This window comes from Tachypleus tridentatus, chromosome 10 (genome assembly GCF_004210375.1).
Source record: "Tachypleus tridentatus isolate NWPU-2018 chromosome 10, ASM421037v1, whole genome shotgun sequence".
In the NCBI taxonomy this organism is placed as follows: Eukaryota; Metazoa; Arthropoda; class Merostomata; order Xiphosura; family Limulidae; genus Tachypleus; species Tachypleus tridentatus.
In genome coordinates, this window is record NC_134834.1 from 189,794,691 (window position 1) to 189,809,639 (window position 14,949).

Below are 14,949 nucleotides of genomic sequence, written 5' to 3' on the forward strand. Positions count from 1 at the left end.
GCAGTGTAAGACTAGAGGGAAGGCAGATAGTCATCATCACACACTGCCAACTCTTGGGCTACTCTTTACCAACAAATAGTGGGATTGACCGTCACATTATAACGCTCCAACGGTTGAAAGGGCGAGCCTGTTTGGTGAGACGGGGATGCGAACCCTTGACCCTCAGACTATGAGTCGAACGCCTTAACACGCTTGGCCATGCCAAACCCGTTGGGAAGCAACACGGTTTGTTCTTATTGGTAGTATTGAAGAGAAATCTGAAACGTGTATCTACCTAAAAATGTTTATATTTAATACTTTAAATATACAGACTTAAACGAACTGAGTATTGGTAGTTTACATAAATACATATACCTACACACATTTCAATAAACTGACTGTTGATACTTTACTTATAAATACATATACTTAGGAACATTTCAACCAATTGACTATTGATAGTTTACATAAATACACATCTATACACGTCTCAACCAACTGACTATTGGTACTTACATAAATGCACTCATCTATACACATTTCAACCAACTGGACTCCTTACTTTAGAAAAGACATCGAATTGTTGGAAAGGATACAGAGAAGGATTATTAGATTTGTGCCTGAGATAGAGGGATTGTTATACGAAGAGAGGTTGGAACATCTCAGATTGTTTTCTCTTTAAAAAACAAGAGTTGCACTAGATCTGATTGAGTTGTCTAAGTTTGTAAAGTGAGTTGATAGTGTTGATGTTTCATTTTTTTCATACTTAACAGTGAGAATAATTAGGACTAAATGGCACAAGTATGAATTTTGGCAGGATGAGAGCCATCTTCAGCTGAGACAGTTTTATTTTTCTAATAGGGTGGTTGGTCTCTGGAATGGGTTACCTTCAGATCTGATAGAGGCAGCAAGTTTTAACGAGTTTAAGAACTTCAGAAATATATAAATTATAACAACTGGTTTCAAACTTTCTTTTAAGTTAATTTAGTTTAGAGAATGGAACAGCTTTGATAAAACAACAGGTCCCATGTTGTCCCTAAACGTTATATATATGTTATGCTATTATATGTTTTTCAAAAGCTAAAGATAACAAATTTTTCTTAAGCAGAACAAGAACAAAGTTAAAGACGAAATAAATGTGTAAGAAATTACAATAACCTTTTAAATTTAGGAATATTGAATGAAATTGTTTTCTTTTACAAACCCTTGTATTATATTTCTTTCTCGAGAAGCAAACTAAAATCGAAGACTCGTTGAATTTGTGGAATGATTTAAGTCTTAAATATTGAAGAAAATGGTTCCATGTTGAGAAAAATATTTCATTCTAATATTAAACTTAACATAAAATATATGTTCAGATATGTGTTCATGTACATACATCAAAATACATTAATAATTGTTGATATGTAACAACCGAACCACACCATCTGTAAAGTACCATCAAACGACAGCTCTTAGAACTTGGCTAATGACGTGAGTTCTGTTACGTACTGTAGTGACATCTAGTAAACGCAAACGCAAACTAACGTGGCAGGGGTTTAGTTTAGAGAGAAAGAAATCAGAAGAGTTTTCTCTCCAACTGGGATGCTCAGGAACGTTGCGGTTTCTCTTCATCCCCTTACGTGAGAAATTGTTAAAATGTCCGTGGGTTTTTTCTTGTACTTCTTTTTAATGTTTTTAAGATGGAGTGGGGTATTTATGAGTGAGAGGAAAGACGGGAGAACTGGACGAGAGCAGCATAAGTGAAGTGAGCCAGACCTTGGCCCGAGAATGGAGTATACTGTCGGCTGGAGAATTCCTTTAAAATTTACTATTTACTGTTAACTATGGCTGGATAACCTAAGACTGGGTTAAACGGCCCTTTTCAGGAAGTGGCTGGGACCTACAGATCCGATGCCAGAGATTTTGCTGTGGGGGGAAACGGGAGTACCCTGAGAAAACCCACTTTCACGGTCTGGGCGCCGAAAGATCTACCCAGACCGTGCCCTGAAGTAGCTGGGAAGAAAGAAGAAAAAAAAGTAATAAAATAAAAAACACACAAAATAATTAAAAAACACACAAAAAAAACTGATGAACTATGTTGGTGGTATACTTGGAAACTGTTAGCTGCGGTCTTGTAGATCGGGTGGTATCTTCGTCATGAAGTTGTTTTCACACTTGAAGCCCATTGGTGCAAGTGAAAAACGTGGTCTCGGTGGTGGAACAACTGGCTGTTCTTCGGTGAGTTGTTTTTCGCTGGTCTGTGATACTAAATACCCTTATTGTTCAGGTTATGTTGCCCCTAATTTAGAAACACCAACTAAAAGGAAAGACAATCTGTCAGTAGTGCCCAGCCCCATGAGGGTTTAGAACCGAATAACAGAACTGACTGCCACTTTTATGACATCATATCTCGAAAACCTTGGAATTTTCTATCCATAGGCTAAGAGGATAACCACGTGGCCACGTGAGGATCCAAGAAGTGACAGTTTTCTATAAGATAAACGTGTTTAATTTGTATCGTTACACAAAGTCTTCAAATGAAAACAATGCGAATAACAATTGTAACATATTTACCCTGGACTATTGTCAGCTTATCCCCACCGTCAGCTAACAGTTCATATCTATCACACAGCTGTGTAAACTGAAACATTTGTTCAACAACAAAACATCATGACACGAGTATTCCTCGAACGTGCAACCATCCGATTACGAGTTCATAGAGCAAAACAAATTTGTGTACCAAATCATTTTTTAACATTAGCTTTAGCTCTTTTATGTTTGAAAAGATAACATAAACTGCAACACATGAACAGCACGAACATGAAATAGCCACCAGCCCAGTGCGTTTTTAAAATAGTTTAATTACGTGAGTGCTGTCAAAAATATTATTACGTGTACTTCGAACTGTGGTTTTCATTGTATTATCGATAGGTTTTTGCAAGTAGTCTGTAGCAGTGGTTGTTTATAAGGCTATTAGTTTTGGTTTTATATTGTTACTAAAGTTATTTCAGAATGGCCTGGCATTGCCTAGCGCGTAAGGCGTGCGGCTCGTAATTCGCGGGTTCGCGCCCGCGTCGCGCTAAACATGCTCGCCCTCCCAGCCGTGGGGGTGTGTAATGTGACGGTCAATCCCACTATTCGTTGGTAAAAGAGTAGCCCAAGAGTTGGCGGTGGGTGGTGATGACTAGCTGCCTTCCCTCTAGTCTCACATTGCTAAATTAGGGACGGCTGGCACAGATAGCCCTCGAGTAGCTTTGTGCAAAATTCCAAAAAACAAACAAACAATATTTCAGAATGGGTCTAAATACAACTTGGCATAATCAGTGCCTTTTTAGTCACATTTTCTTTTTATGTTTTTATTATTAGTACCCGTTGTGTACTTCGTAACACAGAGTCCGTTAGTACGTCAGCAATGAGTTTACAGTGTTATAACACTAAATTTGAGGTTTAATTCTCCTTGGCAGACAGAGAACAGGTAGCATATTGTGTAGCTTTGCGCTAAAACGAAACAAATAAATGGTTATCTCGAAGCTCACATGTGTTTCTCACGTAATACGTACTTGTCCCATTTCTCACAGGCCTTATCATAGTCCTACTATACAATGCGCCACCTAGGGAAAGTTAAATCTTTGTCGTGTTTCACAACGTGGACAAAGTAAGCATTTAATGAATCTGAACGTACTTGTCGTGATGAAGCGAGAAAAAGAACAGCGTAAAGTTTTTCTAGCCTTATTGGTATTCGTTGGTAAGTGTCACGTGATTTAGTACTAGTTACAAGAAATTAAATAAATATTATCCAGTTTATTTAATTGAATTTTATCTTTAATAAATGGTTTGATTTGTTTTGTTTTAAGCCACATAATGAGTTATACGTTCTCTACTCATTATGGTTATCGAATCCCGATATAAGACATTAGGCTCAGCCAGCAGAGGGCTGGGTGGGGAAGCTTAATAATTAATTGTCTGTTTGTTTGTTTTGAATTTCGCACAAAGCTACCCGAGGGCTATCTGTACTAACCGTCCCTAATTTAGCAGTATAAGAAGGGAAGGCAGCTAGTCATCATCACCCACCGCCAACTCTTGGGGTACTCTTTTACCAAGGGATAGTGGGATTGACCGTCACTTTATAACGCCCCCACGGCTGAAAGGGCGAGCACGTTTGGCGCGACGGGTGGGCGAAACCGCGACCCTCAGATTACGAGTCGCACGCCTTAACACGCTTGGCCATGCCGGGCCTTGTCTTTTGATGTGAGTGAAATAAAATGTTTTGTATTCATTGTAAGTTATAGCAAGAATAGTTAAACCGCGTCTGGTAGAAACTAATTATTGTAACATATTCTTTAACTCGTTACATCAGACCTGAAACACAATAACGTTACGCTTTATTTATGAATATTATGCTTACGACTGACGAACAGTCAGTCTCTTAACTAAAAAAGTTTCAATTTCTAAAATGAAATTTTACTTAGTTTGATGAAATTTGGAAAGTTTGATCTTAGTTTATTGACTTTAATACGATCCGTACCAGTTTTTAAAGTATGACCGGAATACAGAAAAGTGTTCTTGTCTGCAAAACTGGGTAATATAACATGACTTTGGTCTTGCTTACAAATTTAAAACAAAAGGGCATGTGGGCTTTCGTGTTTGTCTTCTGTTAAGGATAACTGAAGTAATATCAGAAACCCCTTATAACTTGGACTACTGTTACTTTCCCTCTTTCAAAAACCCAAGAAGAACAAAACTGAAAAAAAAAAAACAACCAAAACCACAAACTCATCACTCCAGTGATACGGCGATGAGTGAAGGTTTCAACATCCGGGGTAAGCCCATTGTGTAGCTTTGTGCTTAACTGCAAAGACACAAACAAAGTGTATTAAACAAAACTTAACCCTTCAGAACAAATGAATAAAAATAATAAATTGAACACGAAAAGAATTTTAAATTTGATCGAGATAGCAAGGCTTTCTGGCCTTCCAAAGACAAAGTAATATGGACAGACTGCCATTCTTTTATACAGAATGCAAGTGTGTCATGCCTAAAAAAACATCTGTCCTTGTTTTAAGAAAGCGAACAAATTAAAATAATAATTATAAACAATGATTGAATAACAATCAATGCTAATACGACACAATGTCCGAGCCGTTTACACAGAGAATTAGATAATCTATTTGTCACGTCAATTCTAGAGGCCTAATCACATTATTTAAAAATACACATTGCAGATGAAAATGTAACGCAGCGTGAACACTTTAAGAATTTGAATTTATGTCGTAATTGGCTTTTCTCGAGTGTTTTCTTCACGTCATTATTAAGTCACAACTGCTAAAGACTGAGATTTATTTATTGTTGTAGTGCAACATGAAGTTAAATAATTCTTTCTCGGTTAATAATGTTTCGTAAAGTAAGACTCGCTTACAAATGTTGAGAGCTTTAATCACTTATGAAATAACACTTAGTTTTTAGTGTAGTTACAATCCAAAATATAAGATTTACTCGGTAATTTTTAAAATGTTGACTTTTTTATAGGCTGGTCTCGTGCTGACGATTCCTGTCGTGAGATTCTTCTTAAGGATCGTAGTGGAGTTATCAACAGTCCAACTGACCCTAAAACTGGAAAATACCCGCCAAATTCCCAGTGTTTTTGGGATTTCTACTCGATAGATGGCATTGCCGATGATCAGGTAATGCGACCGTTTCTAAAACTATCATCAGAATTATTATATATAAATAGAATAACATTTGGTAACTAATATAAAACTCCGTCAAAAATAAAAGAAAACTAAAGTTTACCAAAGTTGGATCTTCCAATATGCGTTTGAAATTTTATCGTCCGTAAACAGACACGAGAAAAATAAAGGGCCTTCTCGCTTCAGCAAACTAACTTCTGTTAGGAGAAACTTCTACCTTACCTAAAGGTAATCTGAGGGTCGCGGGTTCGAATCCCTGTCACACCAAACGTGCTCGCCCTTTAAGCTGTGGGGACATTATAATGTGGCTGTCAATCCTACCATTCGTTGGGAAAAGAGTAGCCCAAGAGTTGGCGGTGGGTGATGATGACTAGCTGACTTCCTCTAGTCTTACACTGCAAAATTAGGGACAGTTAGTGCAGATAGCCCTCGTGTAGCTTTGCGCGAAATTCAAAACAAACAAAACTAATATTGTTGTTAGCTCTTACTGAAAGTATAAAATGAAATATATAGACAACAAAACTGGATAAATATTTGTTCATTTATTAATCTAGAATTCTCACTGATTAAAGATTTCTGTTTTCATTTAAAACGTTGGTGATTTAACAGAAAATAACTTAATTCACGAACGATTAAGTTTAAATTTCCATCAATATTTTTAATTTGATTAAAGTTTGTGCACTTAGCTCTAAACTAGGTGATCCCACACGCCATCTTTACTTGAATCTCAGCAGCACAGCGGTATGTCTACAGATTTACACCGCTCTAAACCGGGTTTCGATGCCCGTGATGGGCGGGGCACAGCTAGCTCATTGGGTAGCTTTGTGCTTAATTCCAAATAAACAAACTATCTTTACTTTAGGCTTATTATATCAACACTCACTACTCTTATAAGGTTTCAAGCACTATCTTCTTTTAATACCTGAATAAATGCATTTATGACTCTTTCTTTTTCAAGAAATCAAGCGGGACGTGACACACAGGATTGTTATCTGTGCTGTGTCGCTTTTTTCTGACATTAATATATCAGAAGCGAATTTTACTGTATAAATCATTGCAAAAATTTTATAATTGTAACGGAACAAAGCATTCAGTTTATTAACAGAACAGGCATATATATATATTTAATATTTGGTAAATTATTGGGAAATACGTAGCTTTTAAAGAAGGACTTATGACTTTAATCAGTTAATTACAACAAAAATCAAATAAGAAGTAAAAGTAGTAAGTAATCTAACAATTTATCAGAACTTGTGTCTTCACTAGGGTTGATAGTTCTAAATATCAACAAAAGATGGCATCAAACGGTACGATCTAATGCTTGTTTGTTTGTTTAGAAATTTCGCACAAAGCTCCTCGAGGGTTACCTGTGCTAGCCGTCCCTAATTTAGAAGTGTAAGACTAGAGGGAAGGCACTTGTCATCACCACCCACCGCCAACTCTTGGGTTACTCTTTACCAACGAATAGCGGGATTGACCGTCACTTTATACACCCCTACGGCTGGGAGGGCAAGCATGTTTAGCGCGAAGCGAGCGCGAACCCGCGACCATCGGATTACGAGTCGCACGTCTTACACGCTAGGCCATGCCGGGACAGCGTTCTAATCCTTTCTCAAGCAATTCATTGGTTTCAGTGATGACGAGAAACCCACTTGTTGAGAATTTATATGCAAAACGGCTCGTTTGGGCTGAGAAAACACTTTACATAGAAGAGCAAACAACGTTTCGACCTTCTTCGGTCATCTTTGTGAACCTGACGATGACCGAAGAAGGTCGAAACGTTGTTCGCTCTTCTATGTAAAGTGTTTTCTCAGCCCAAACGAGCCGTTTTTGCATATAAAATTCATTGGTTTGTTCTGATTTCTCGCAAAGCTACATGAGGGATATCTGCGTTAGCCATCCGTAATGTAGCAGTGTAAGACTAGAGGTATTTGGTGTCACGGGATATTTGAACCAGTGATCCTCAGATTACGAGTGGAGTGTGTTAACCATCTGGCCATAACGGACCCACCAGTTCATATCTCTAAGTGTAGTTAAAGAGTACTTGACGGCTGTTAAAATGGTATATTTTATCGCTCAAGTACCTGGTATGTCTAATTAAGTGTATTGTTCGAATATTTATGTATTTCTAAGCGATAAATATCTTAAAGAATTTTTGTATTTTGGTATACCTACCAAAACCTTTTTTTGTGTTAAAAATACTTGTTTTTTTTTTGTAATTTCTGTCAACCTGTTTACGGTTTATTTGTTTATACACGGAATTAATTTATCATAAAACAGATGTATTACTGACAATAATTTATAAAGTAAAATTTACGTGATAGCAGTTAGTTAATAATATCTCACCTAATGAAATTTATTTGTTAATTTTTTGTCTATCTTCAGAAACAATTATTTTAGCAACTGATAATTTACTGTCATCACGTTTAATGAGATGTTAATAAGATTATTCATTCAGTACTTTGTAATATGGAAGTTCGTGGGTTATTGGTAAAACATAATGGTAGTTATTAAAGTTATTGAGTTAACCCTGTTAAAAGCTGTATCATAAAATTTTTATTTAATTCATAATTTATCTGAAATTGCACAAAGATTTGAAATCAATGAGGGGGATAACAGATGAAATATTTTATCTAAGAATAACGTTTCTAAGAATCCATGAATTTAATTTTTTACACTTTCCTCACAATTTCGAAGAACAATTTTCTTTTTGGAGGAATGTGAAAAACAAGCACATTGCAAATAGCATGCGTGAAAAACTTACGTGTTTTGGAAAATTTCTGGCACATACAAAATGTCCCAAAAAATGTTTATACACGTTGAATGATTATAAATACAATGTTTATTAAGACATATCTAGGTTTTATTGTCCAAGTTTAAGAAGACAAGTGTAGAATCTTTTGAGTTATCGCAAGTGTTCGCACTCATGACCGTTCTGATCCAGGCAGTGCTGATAACGCGGACAGATGGAATTGAAAACTTCACGAATTATTTCAATTGGTATTTGGGTGCATTATCTTTTATTTGCTACTCTTAGCTCATTGATTGTTGCAGGTTTTGTGCTATAAATCTTATCTTTTGACGTGTCCATATAAAAAATTCCAGAGGTGTGAGGTCTAGTAAACGGCTAGCACAGATAGCCCTCGAGTAACTTTGTGCGAAATTCCAAAAACAACATATATTGGTTTAAAAGCCAGTGAGAAATGACGGAAAACTGTTGTAGAATGATAAACAAAGATGTACCTAAAACAAATTATCTGTACTTCCAAAATACACCTATTATTCAGTTATTTCATCAGTTTCGAAATTATTCTTTAATCACCACATTTTTAGGTGAAGACTACGCAAAATAATTAAAATGTTATCATAAACAAATAATATTTGTGCATCCTGAAAGAGGCCTTAATAAAACTCTTAAACCTTTCCAGTGTATTCTAGATTAAGAATTAGAAAGCATAATGCTATTATTTTGACACATATTTTGAGCTATTTCGATTGTACGAAGGATAAAAAAATATTTAACAGTAATAAACAATTATTTTTGTTTGAGTTTTAAGTCCAAGCATTTTGTATTAACATTTATACACCACATTAAACACTGATTCTATAACTTTGTAATAATAGACCCATTCGTATTCTAATTTAATATATAAGGCTTAGCAGAAATACTATTTGATGGATTTTATTTTCGTTTGGTTTGCAATACAATATCATAAGGCTTCTAAGATAAACTATTTTGCTGCTATATCACCAAAATTATCACAAAAATAAATAATAAAAAACAAACATGAACACCATATTTGACCTAGGAACTATAAACACCATATTTGACCTGAGAACTATAAACACCATATTTGACCTAGGAACTCTCAGGTGATAGTTTTTATTCCTAACTAACGATATATATTGTTGACCATTGCCAAAATCGGTGCGTGAAAGAGTTCTTGACAGAGTTACAAACAGAATAAGCCTTTTACAGTTAGTAATACATAACTGCTCATATGCAATATTACAAATAATTGATCTTGAACTGCCGTCAAACGACAGCTCTTGTAACTAGGCTAATGTGACAAGCACTATTACAAACTGTAGTGACACCTAGTGGTCGAATCTTGATACTTTTATAAACTTATAGTATATTTAGTTATTATGTGTATTATCAATGCATATCCTTATGATAGAATTTGTTTGTTATGCTATTTGATCACATAAACAGCCTTCGACATGAGTATCTGTAAGACTCAATTGTTAGAAACTTTATAATTAGACAACAGAGACTCACTCGGCGTATCATGATAAAAATTAGTTTAAAACAAATACTACTTGATGAATGGTAATGCGAAAAAAAATCTACATTGACATTATTAGGTGACGTGTGAGTAAAGTTGAAGAGCTTCACGAGAGCTTTCCGCGCTAGCCGTCCCTAATTTAGAAGTGTAAGACTAGAGGGAAGGCACTTGTCATCACCACCCACCGCCAGCTCTAGTCTTACACTACAAAATTAGGGACGGCTAGCGCAGATAGCACTCGTGTTGCTTTGTACGAAAACAAAAACAAACGATTAATTTAGTGAAACAATTAAAAGCTTAGCTAAAACACGTCTATGTAATAAAAATATTATTATCTTCAAAGATTTACTGCTTTAGTTTTTGTTCAACACTATTTAATTTCTCCAAATTAATTCTTAATGTTTATTAAATTTTACAGTTAATCATTGAACGAGTTGTGGTTTTTTTATTCTTTCCAGTGGTTCAGTGATACGTTTGAAAAGTTATATCTCTTACACCAGATGTCGATACCCATGGTGGTCACAACAACAGAAACTCTGTGTAACTTTGCGCTTAACAAACAAACAAGGACTATTTTTCTTAACTTTGTTATTAATTCTTAAACGGGTAAACGACTGTGGTCTTCAGTTAGAATCCAGTTAAACAAAGTGTTTATACTGAGAAGTTAAGTTGCTACAATTTCAAAGATTATTTTAAAAGAACAGGCGTGATTGACAGCTTCAAATTAATAGTCCCACATTACTAAGTTGAATGTGAGAACGGCGAAAATAAATATCGTTTTAATAACTTGTAATTTTTGTTATAAGTCAATGAAACGCTGTATTTCACGAACTAAAAATTTTCAATGATCTTACATGTTTAAGCAATATTGTAGCAAATAATAGTGCTGTCGAAACAGGTAAGGCAAATCCAATGGTTTTTTAATATATATAAACTACAAAATAGAATATTGTTTTTAATGTTTTCTACTGATTTTCGAATGAAGTGTTGTTTTGTAGAAGAATATTCGTAAGTGTTTGACCACTGAAAACGAGTTCTTTGATCTCTTGTATTATATCTAATATCGTGTATAGATAAATTAGTTTGTGAATTTGTATTTCCTGCCATCTGTTGACAGTTTAATTCATTATATCAAAGCGTTCCTGCAAGAATGGCATCATATAACTATTGTTAATATAGAATTATCTTTAAACAAAGAGAAACAAATTATGTGATGTGTTTCAATTTCTGGAGAGCAGAAATATGGAAATTAACAGCTCAAGAGTTTGGAATGTTATGGTCTATATAAACGTCAGTAGGATGGTGGTCATATTACTGTTGAAGTGTAATTGAAAAAATCATAAAGATGAGTATGGATTGATATATATACGTAACCTAACTAGCTGTGGTAATATAAAACTTATTAATGTTTCAAAAATATAGAAACAGTGAAGTCAAAACTACAAACTAAGTTACATAAAACTTAGAAAAACATTATCCTTACTTTATCTCAAATTAACATAACTACTTTTATTTGTTAGGGATCTCTACTTGTTATTATAACATTTAAAAAAATTTTATTGTGCGTTTTTGTTTCCATTTTATAAGATATATTACAGTATGTAAGCAATACCCGTTTCAATTTTATGTTTCAATTTTATTACTCATCAGGATGTCTACTAACCTACCCTCAAATTTAATTATACATCCGATGTAGCGCACCGTCTGTTTTCGATGCAAAAAAAGAAACATTGGGACTCCTGATGGAAGGGTTCTGTGAAACAAGTAAAGCTATGAGGTTCGTTATTTTTTCTGTATTTTTGTCTGGAGAAGTCACTTACATAGTTGAAAATTCGTTGAATAGCAAAATTTTTATTAACTCCATAAACACGAAAGTGGCGATTTCGGTGGCTTTATCAGTACAGTAAGCTTCAGTTTTGTACAACCAACACTGTGAAATAGTCATTGTTGATATTAAGAAATTTCAAAGTTGGTTTTAAAAGGACAATTATTATGGCCGCCATTTTGTTTCGTAACAATCCCTGCTGTCAAGTACAAGCAGACGTAATAATATAAAAATTGTTTTTTTATTTTTTGAAGTGATAGAGGTCTATTACTGGCCCATTTAACTTGTTTCTGAAATGACCCTTTGGCCAGCACATTTTAATTTGGAAATTTATAGTTTAGGATTGCTAGACACACAAACATAGTTTTATCTTTTACAGTAACAGGTAACACTATAACAACATTATTATCTTTAAACGAAGTTACTAAACAGCCCAGAAACTATGGTTATTGGTTACTCACTACAAAATAGTAATGCAAACTGCGTGAGTTAAAAAAAAAAAACAACTTATATTTTTTAATTAAAAAAATGGCATTGCTAAAGTTGAATCTCCGTTACACTAAACATGCTCGTCCTTTCAGCTGTGGGGGCATTATAATATGGAGGTCAATTCTACTCTTCGTTGGTAAAAGAGTACCCCAAGAGTTGGCGTTGGGTGCTGATGACTAGTTGCCTTCTTTCTAGTCATACACTGCTAAATTAGAGACGGCTAGCGCAGATAACACTCGAGGAGCTTTGCGCGAAATTCAAAATCAAACCAAACGATGGCTAAAGTGAATGACAAAAATGTTAAACGTTCACTTTTTTAATAGATGGAGCTACAAAACAGACGAATAGTTCTACTCTGACGATGTTAAATCGATTAGAACTTTGAAGAAATCTACTGTTTAGTTATTTAATTATGTAGAGCTCAATAAAGCTTTTGTAAAGATTTGTAGAGTTACAATATTAACGTGTTAAAGCTGTTGGAACTCCTTAGAATTCTACTTTTAATGTGTTAAAGGTTTTGGTGCTTCGTATAATTCTACTTTTAAGATGTTAAAGGGTATGGAGTTTCGTTGAGTTCTTTTTGTAAAGTGAACCTTTGGGACACAGTAGAATTGAATTCTGACGTATTACAACTGTTGAAGTTCCTTAGAATTCTATCTTTAATGTGTTAAAACCACAGGAACTGTTTTTACACCTGCGGGTCAGGAGGGGTTCCTAAGTCATGGAACCAGCTCCTTTTCACCAAGGTTAATAATGTACTTGAAGTATGACAATTAGTTTCTATTTCACCCACGGTTTGTTTTGTACTCGAAGCTTGTAAATTAGAGTTTCTATTTCATCCATGGTTTGTACTGTAATAATTAGTTCTTTTATTACACGATATGATGAATGAAAGTTTCGTTTAAAAGAAATCGCTTTTGGAACACTCTTTGATAAATTACTGTTTATAGATATGATTATCTTCGGTCACTTAAAATTACATAAATATACAAAATAAAACTGTACTTGTAATTTAGCAAAGTTAGGCTTACTTCTCACACTAATTTCCTATCATCAGTTGGATGGGACGTCAGATTACTTCAATAGCTTGATTTGGTTTCTTTTCTTTAATTCATTCTATATAAATGCACGAACAATGTCAGTTATCTCAATATGCCTGATTTTATATTTAATACTTTTCATACAATCGCTAATGTAAAATTTGGTAATAAACATTATATATATATATATGTACTGGATAGTTTCTGGGAAGTTTTCGTAGCAGAAATGATGTCCGAAACTAGTGAGGTTTGCAGGCTATTAACAACACAAACATAAACCTTATTGAAAATATTCTTAGTAGAAAGCTTCGCAGGTATGTCAGAGTTTATTAGTGGTCTTTGGACTTTGAAGGTCAGTATTTGGAATAAAAGTGTACCCATAGAGAGGAGATATTTTGATAATGGACGGAAGACATAAATAGCTGTGGTTCCAGCACTATTGTTCATTGTTGTCTGTCAGTCTAAATGTTTAAAGTATAATAAATATCTGAGAAAGGTGGTTTTGAATTTTGCGCAAAGCTATGCGAGGGTTATCTGCGCTAGCCGTCTCTAATTTAACAGTGCAAGTGTATAGGGAAGGAAGCTAGTCATCACCACCCACTGCAAACTTTTTTTGGCTACTCATTTAACAACAAATAGTGGGTTGGAACTTCTGTGAAGAGGGATATAACATCGAAACTGGCCATTAAGGCTTTATGATTAAGTTGATTTAGATTAGACTTGAAATTAAAATTCTTTGATGAATGAGCTGGCTGATGTTACATATTTGGAGAATGCCCATGCTATGTATTTACCAAGATTGTAATTAAACGATTCATATGTGGACATTATTGGTCGTAATGGACAATCTGGTTTATGAGGTTTGGGAATGCCGTATATTTGCGGTGTGCGTGAGTCGGTTTTACGTAGGTAGGAATAAAGTGTTTGTGAAATTGTGTTGGCTTTTTTCATTCGTAGTAGCAATTTGTTCAGTTGCGTCTCGTGTGTCTTTGTTGGATTTGTGTGTATTGGTTTAAATTTGTTCGTGTCTGATAGGATGTTATTCATTTTTTGGATGTATTTATTCGTGTTCATTATGACTATAGCGTTACCTTTGTCTGCTTTTAGAATTTTTATGTTTTTGTCTTGTTTTAGGTTTTTAATGGAATTAATGTCTCTTTTTGTAAGGTTGTTTTTTAGTTTTCTGTTTTGTGAAATTATGTTGATGGTTTTGTGAGAAAATTCTTTGAAAAAATCGTTTAAGATGTTGTTTTTAGGTGTTTCTGGAAAATATAAATTTGTAATTTTACCTGGAAAGTTTGGCTGTTGGATGTCACTAAAATTATCTAAGTTGTCATCTTTCTGTTGGTTGTTTCCTTGTTTTTGTTCTCTGTAGAAAGTATCACAAGTCTCCTGGCTAGGTCTTCTAAACATGTTTTGATTTTTATGGTTGGAATGTACCTAGGTGCTATTGCGAAGTTGAGTCCTTTGTTAAGTAGATGTATCTCGTCAGTGTTTAATTGTCGATCGGATCTGTTAATTATGAGGTTAGTCAACGGTTTGTCGTTTTGGTGTCTTTTCTGTTGTTTGCATCTTAGTTTTTCTAGTTTTTTGTTGTGGCAGATCTTTTTTGTCTCTGTCGTTCTTAGTATTGATTTGGTTTATGTTTCGTTGTATAA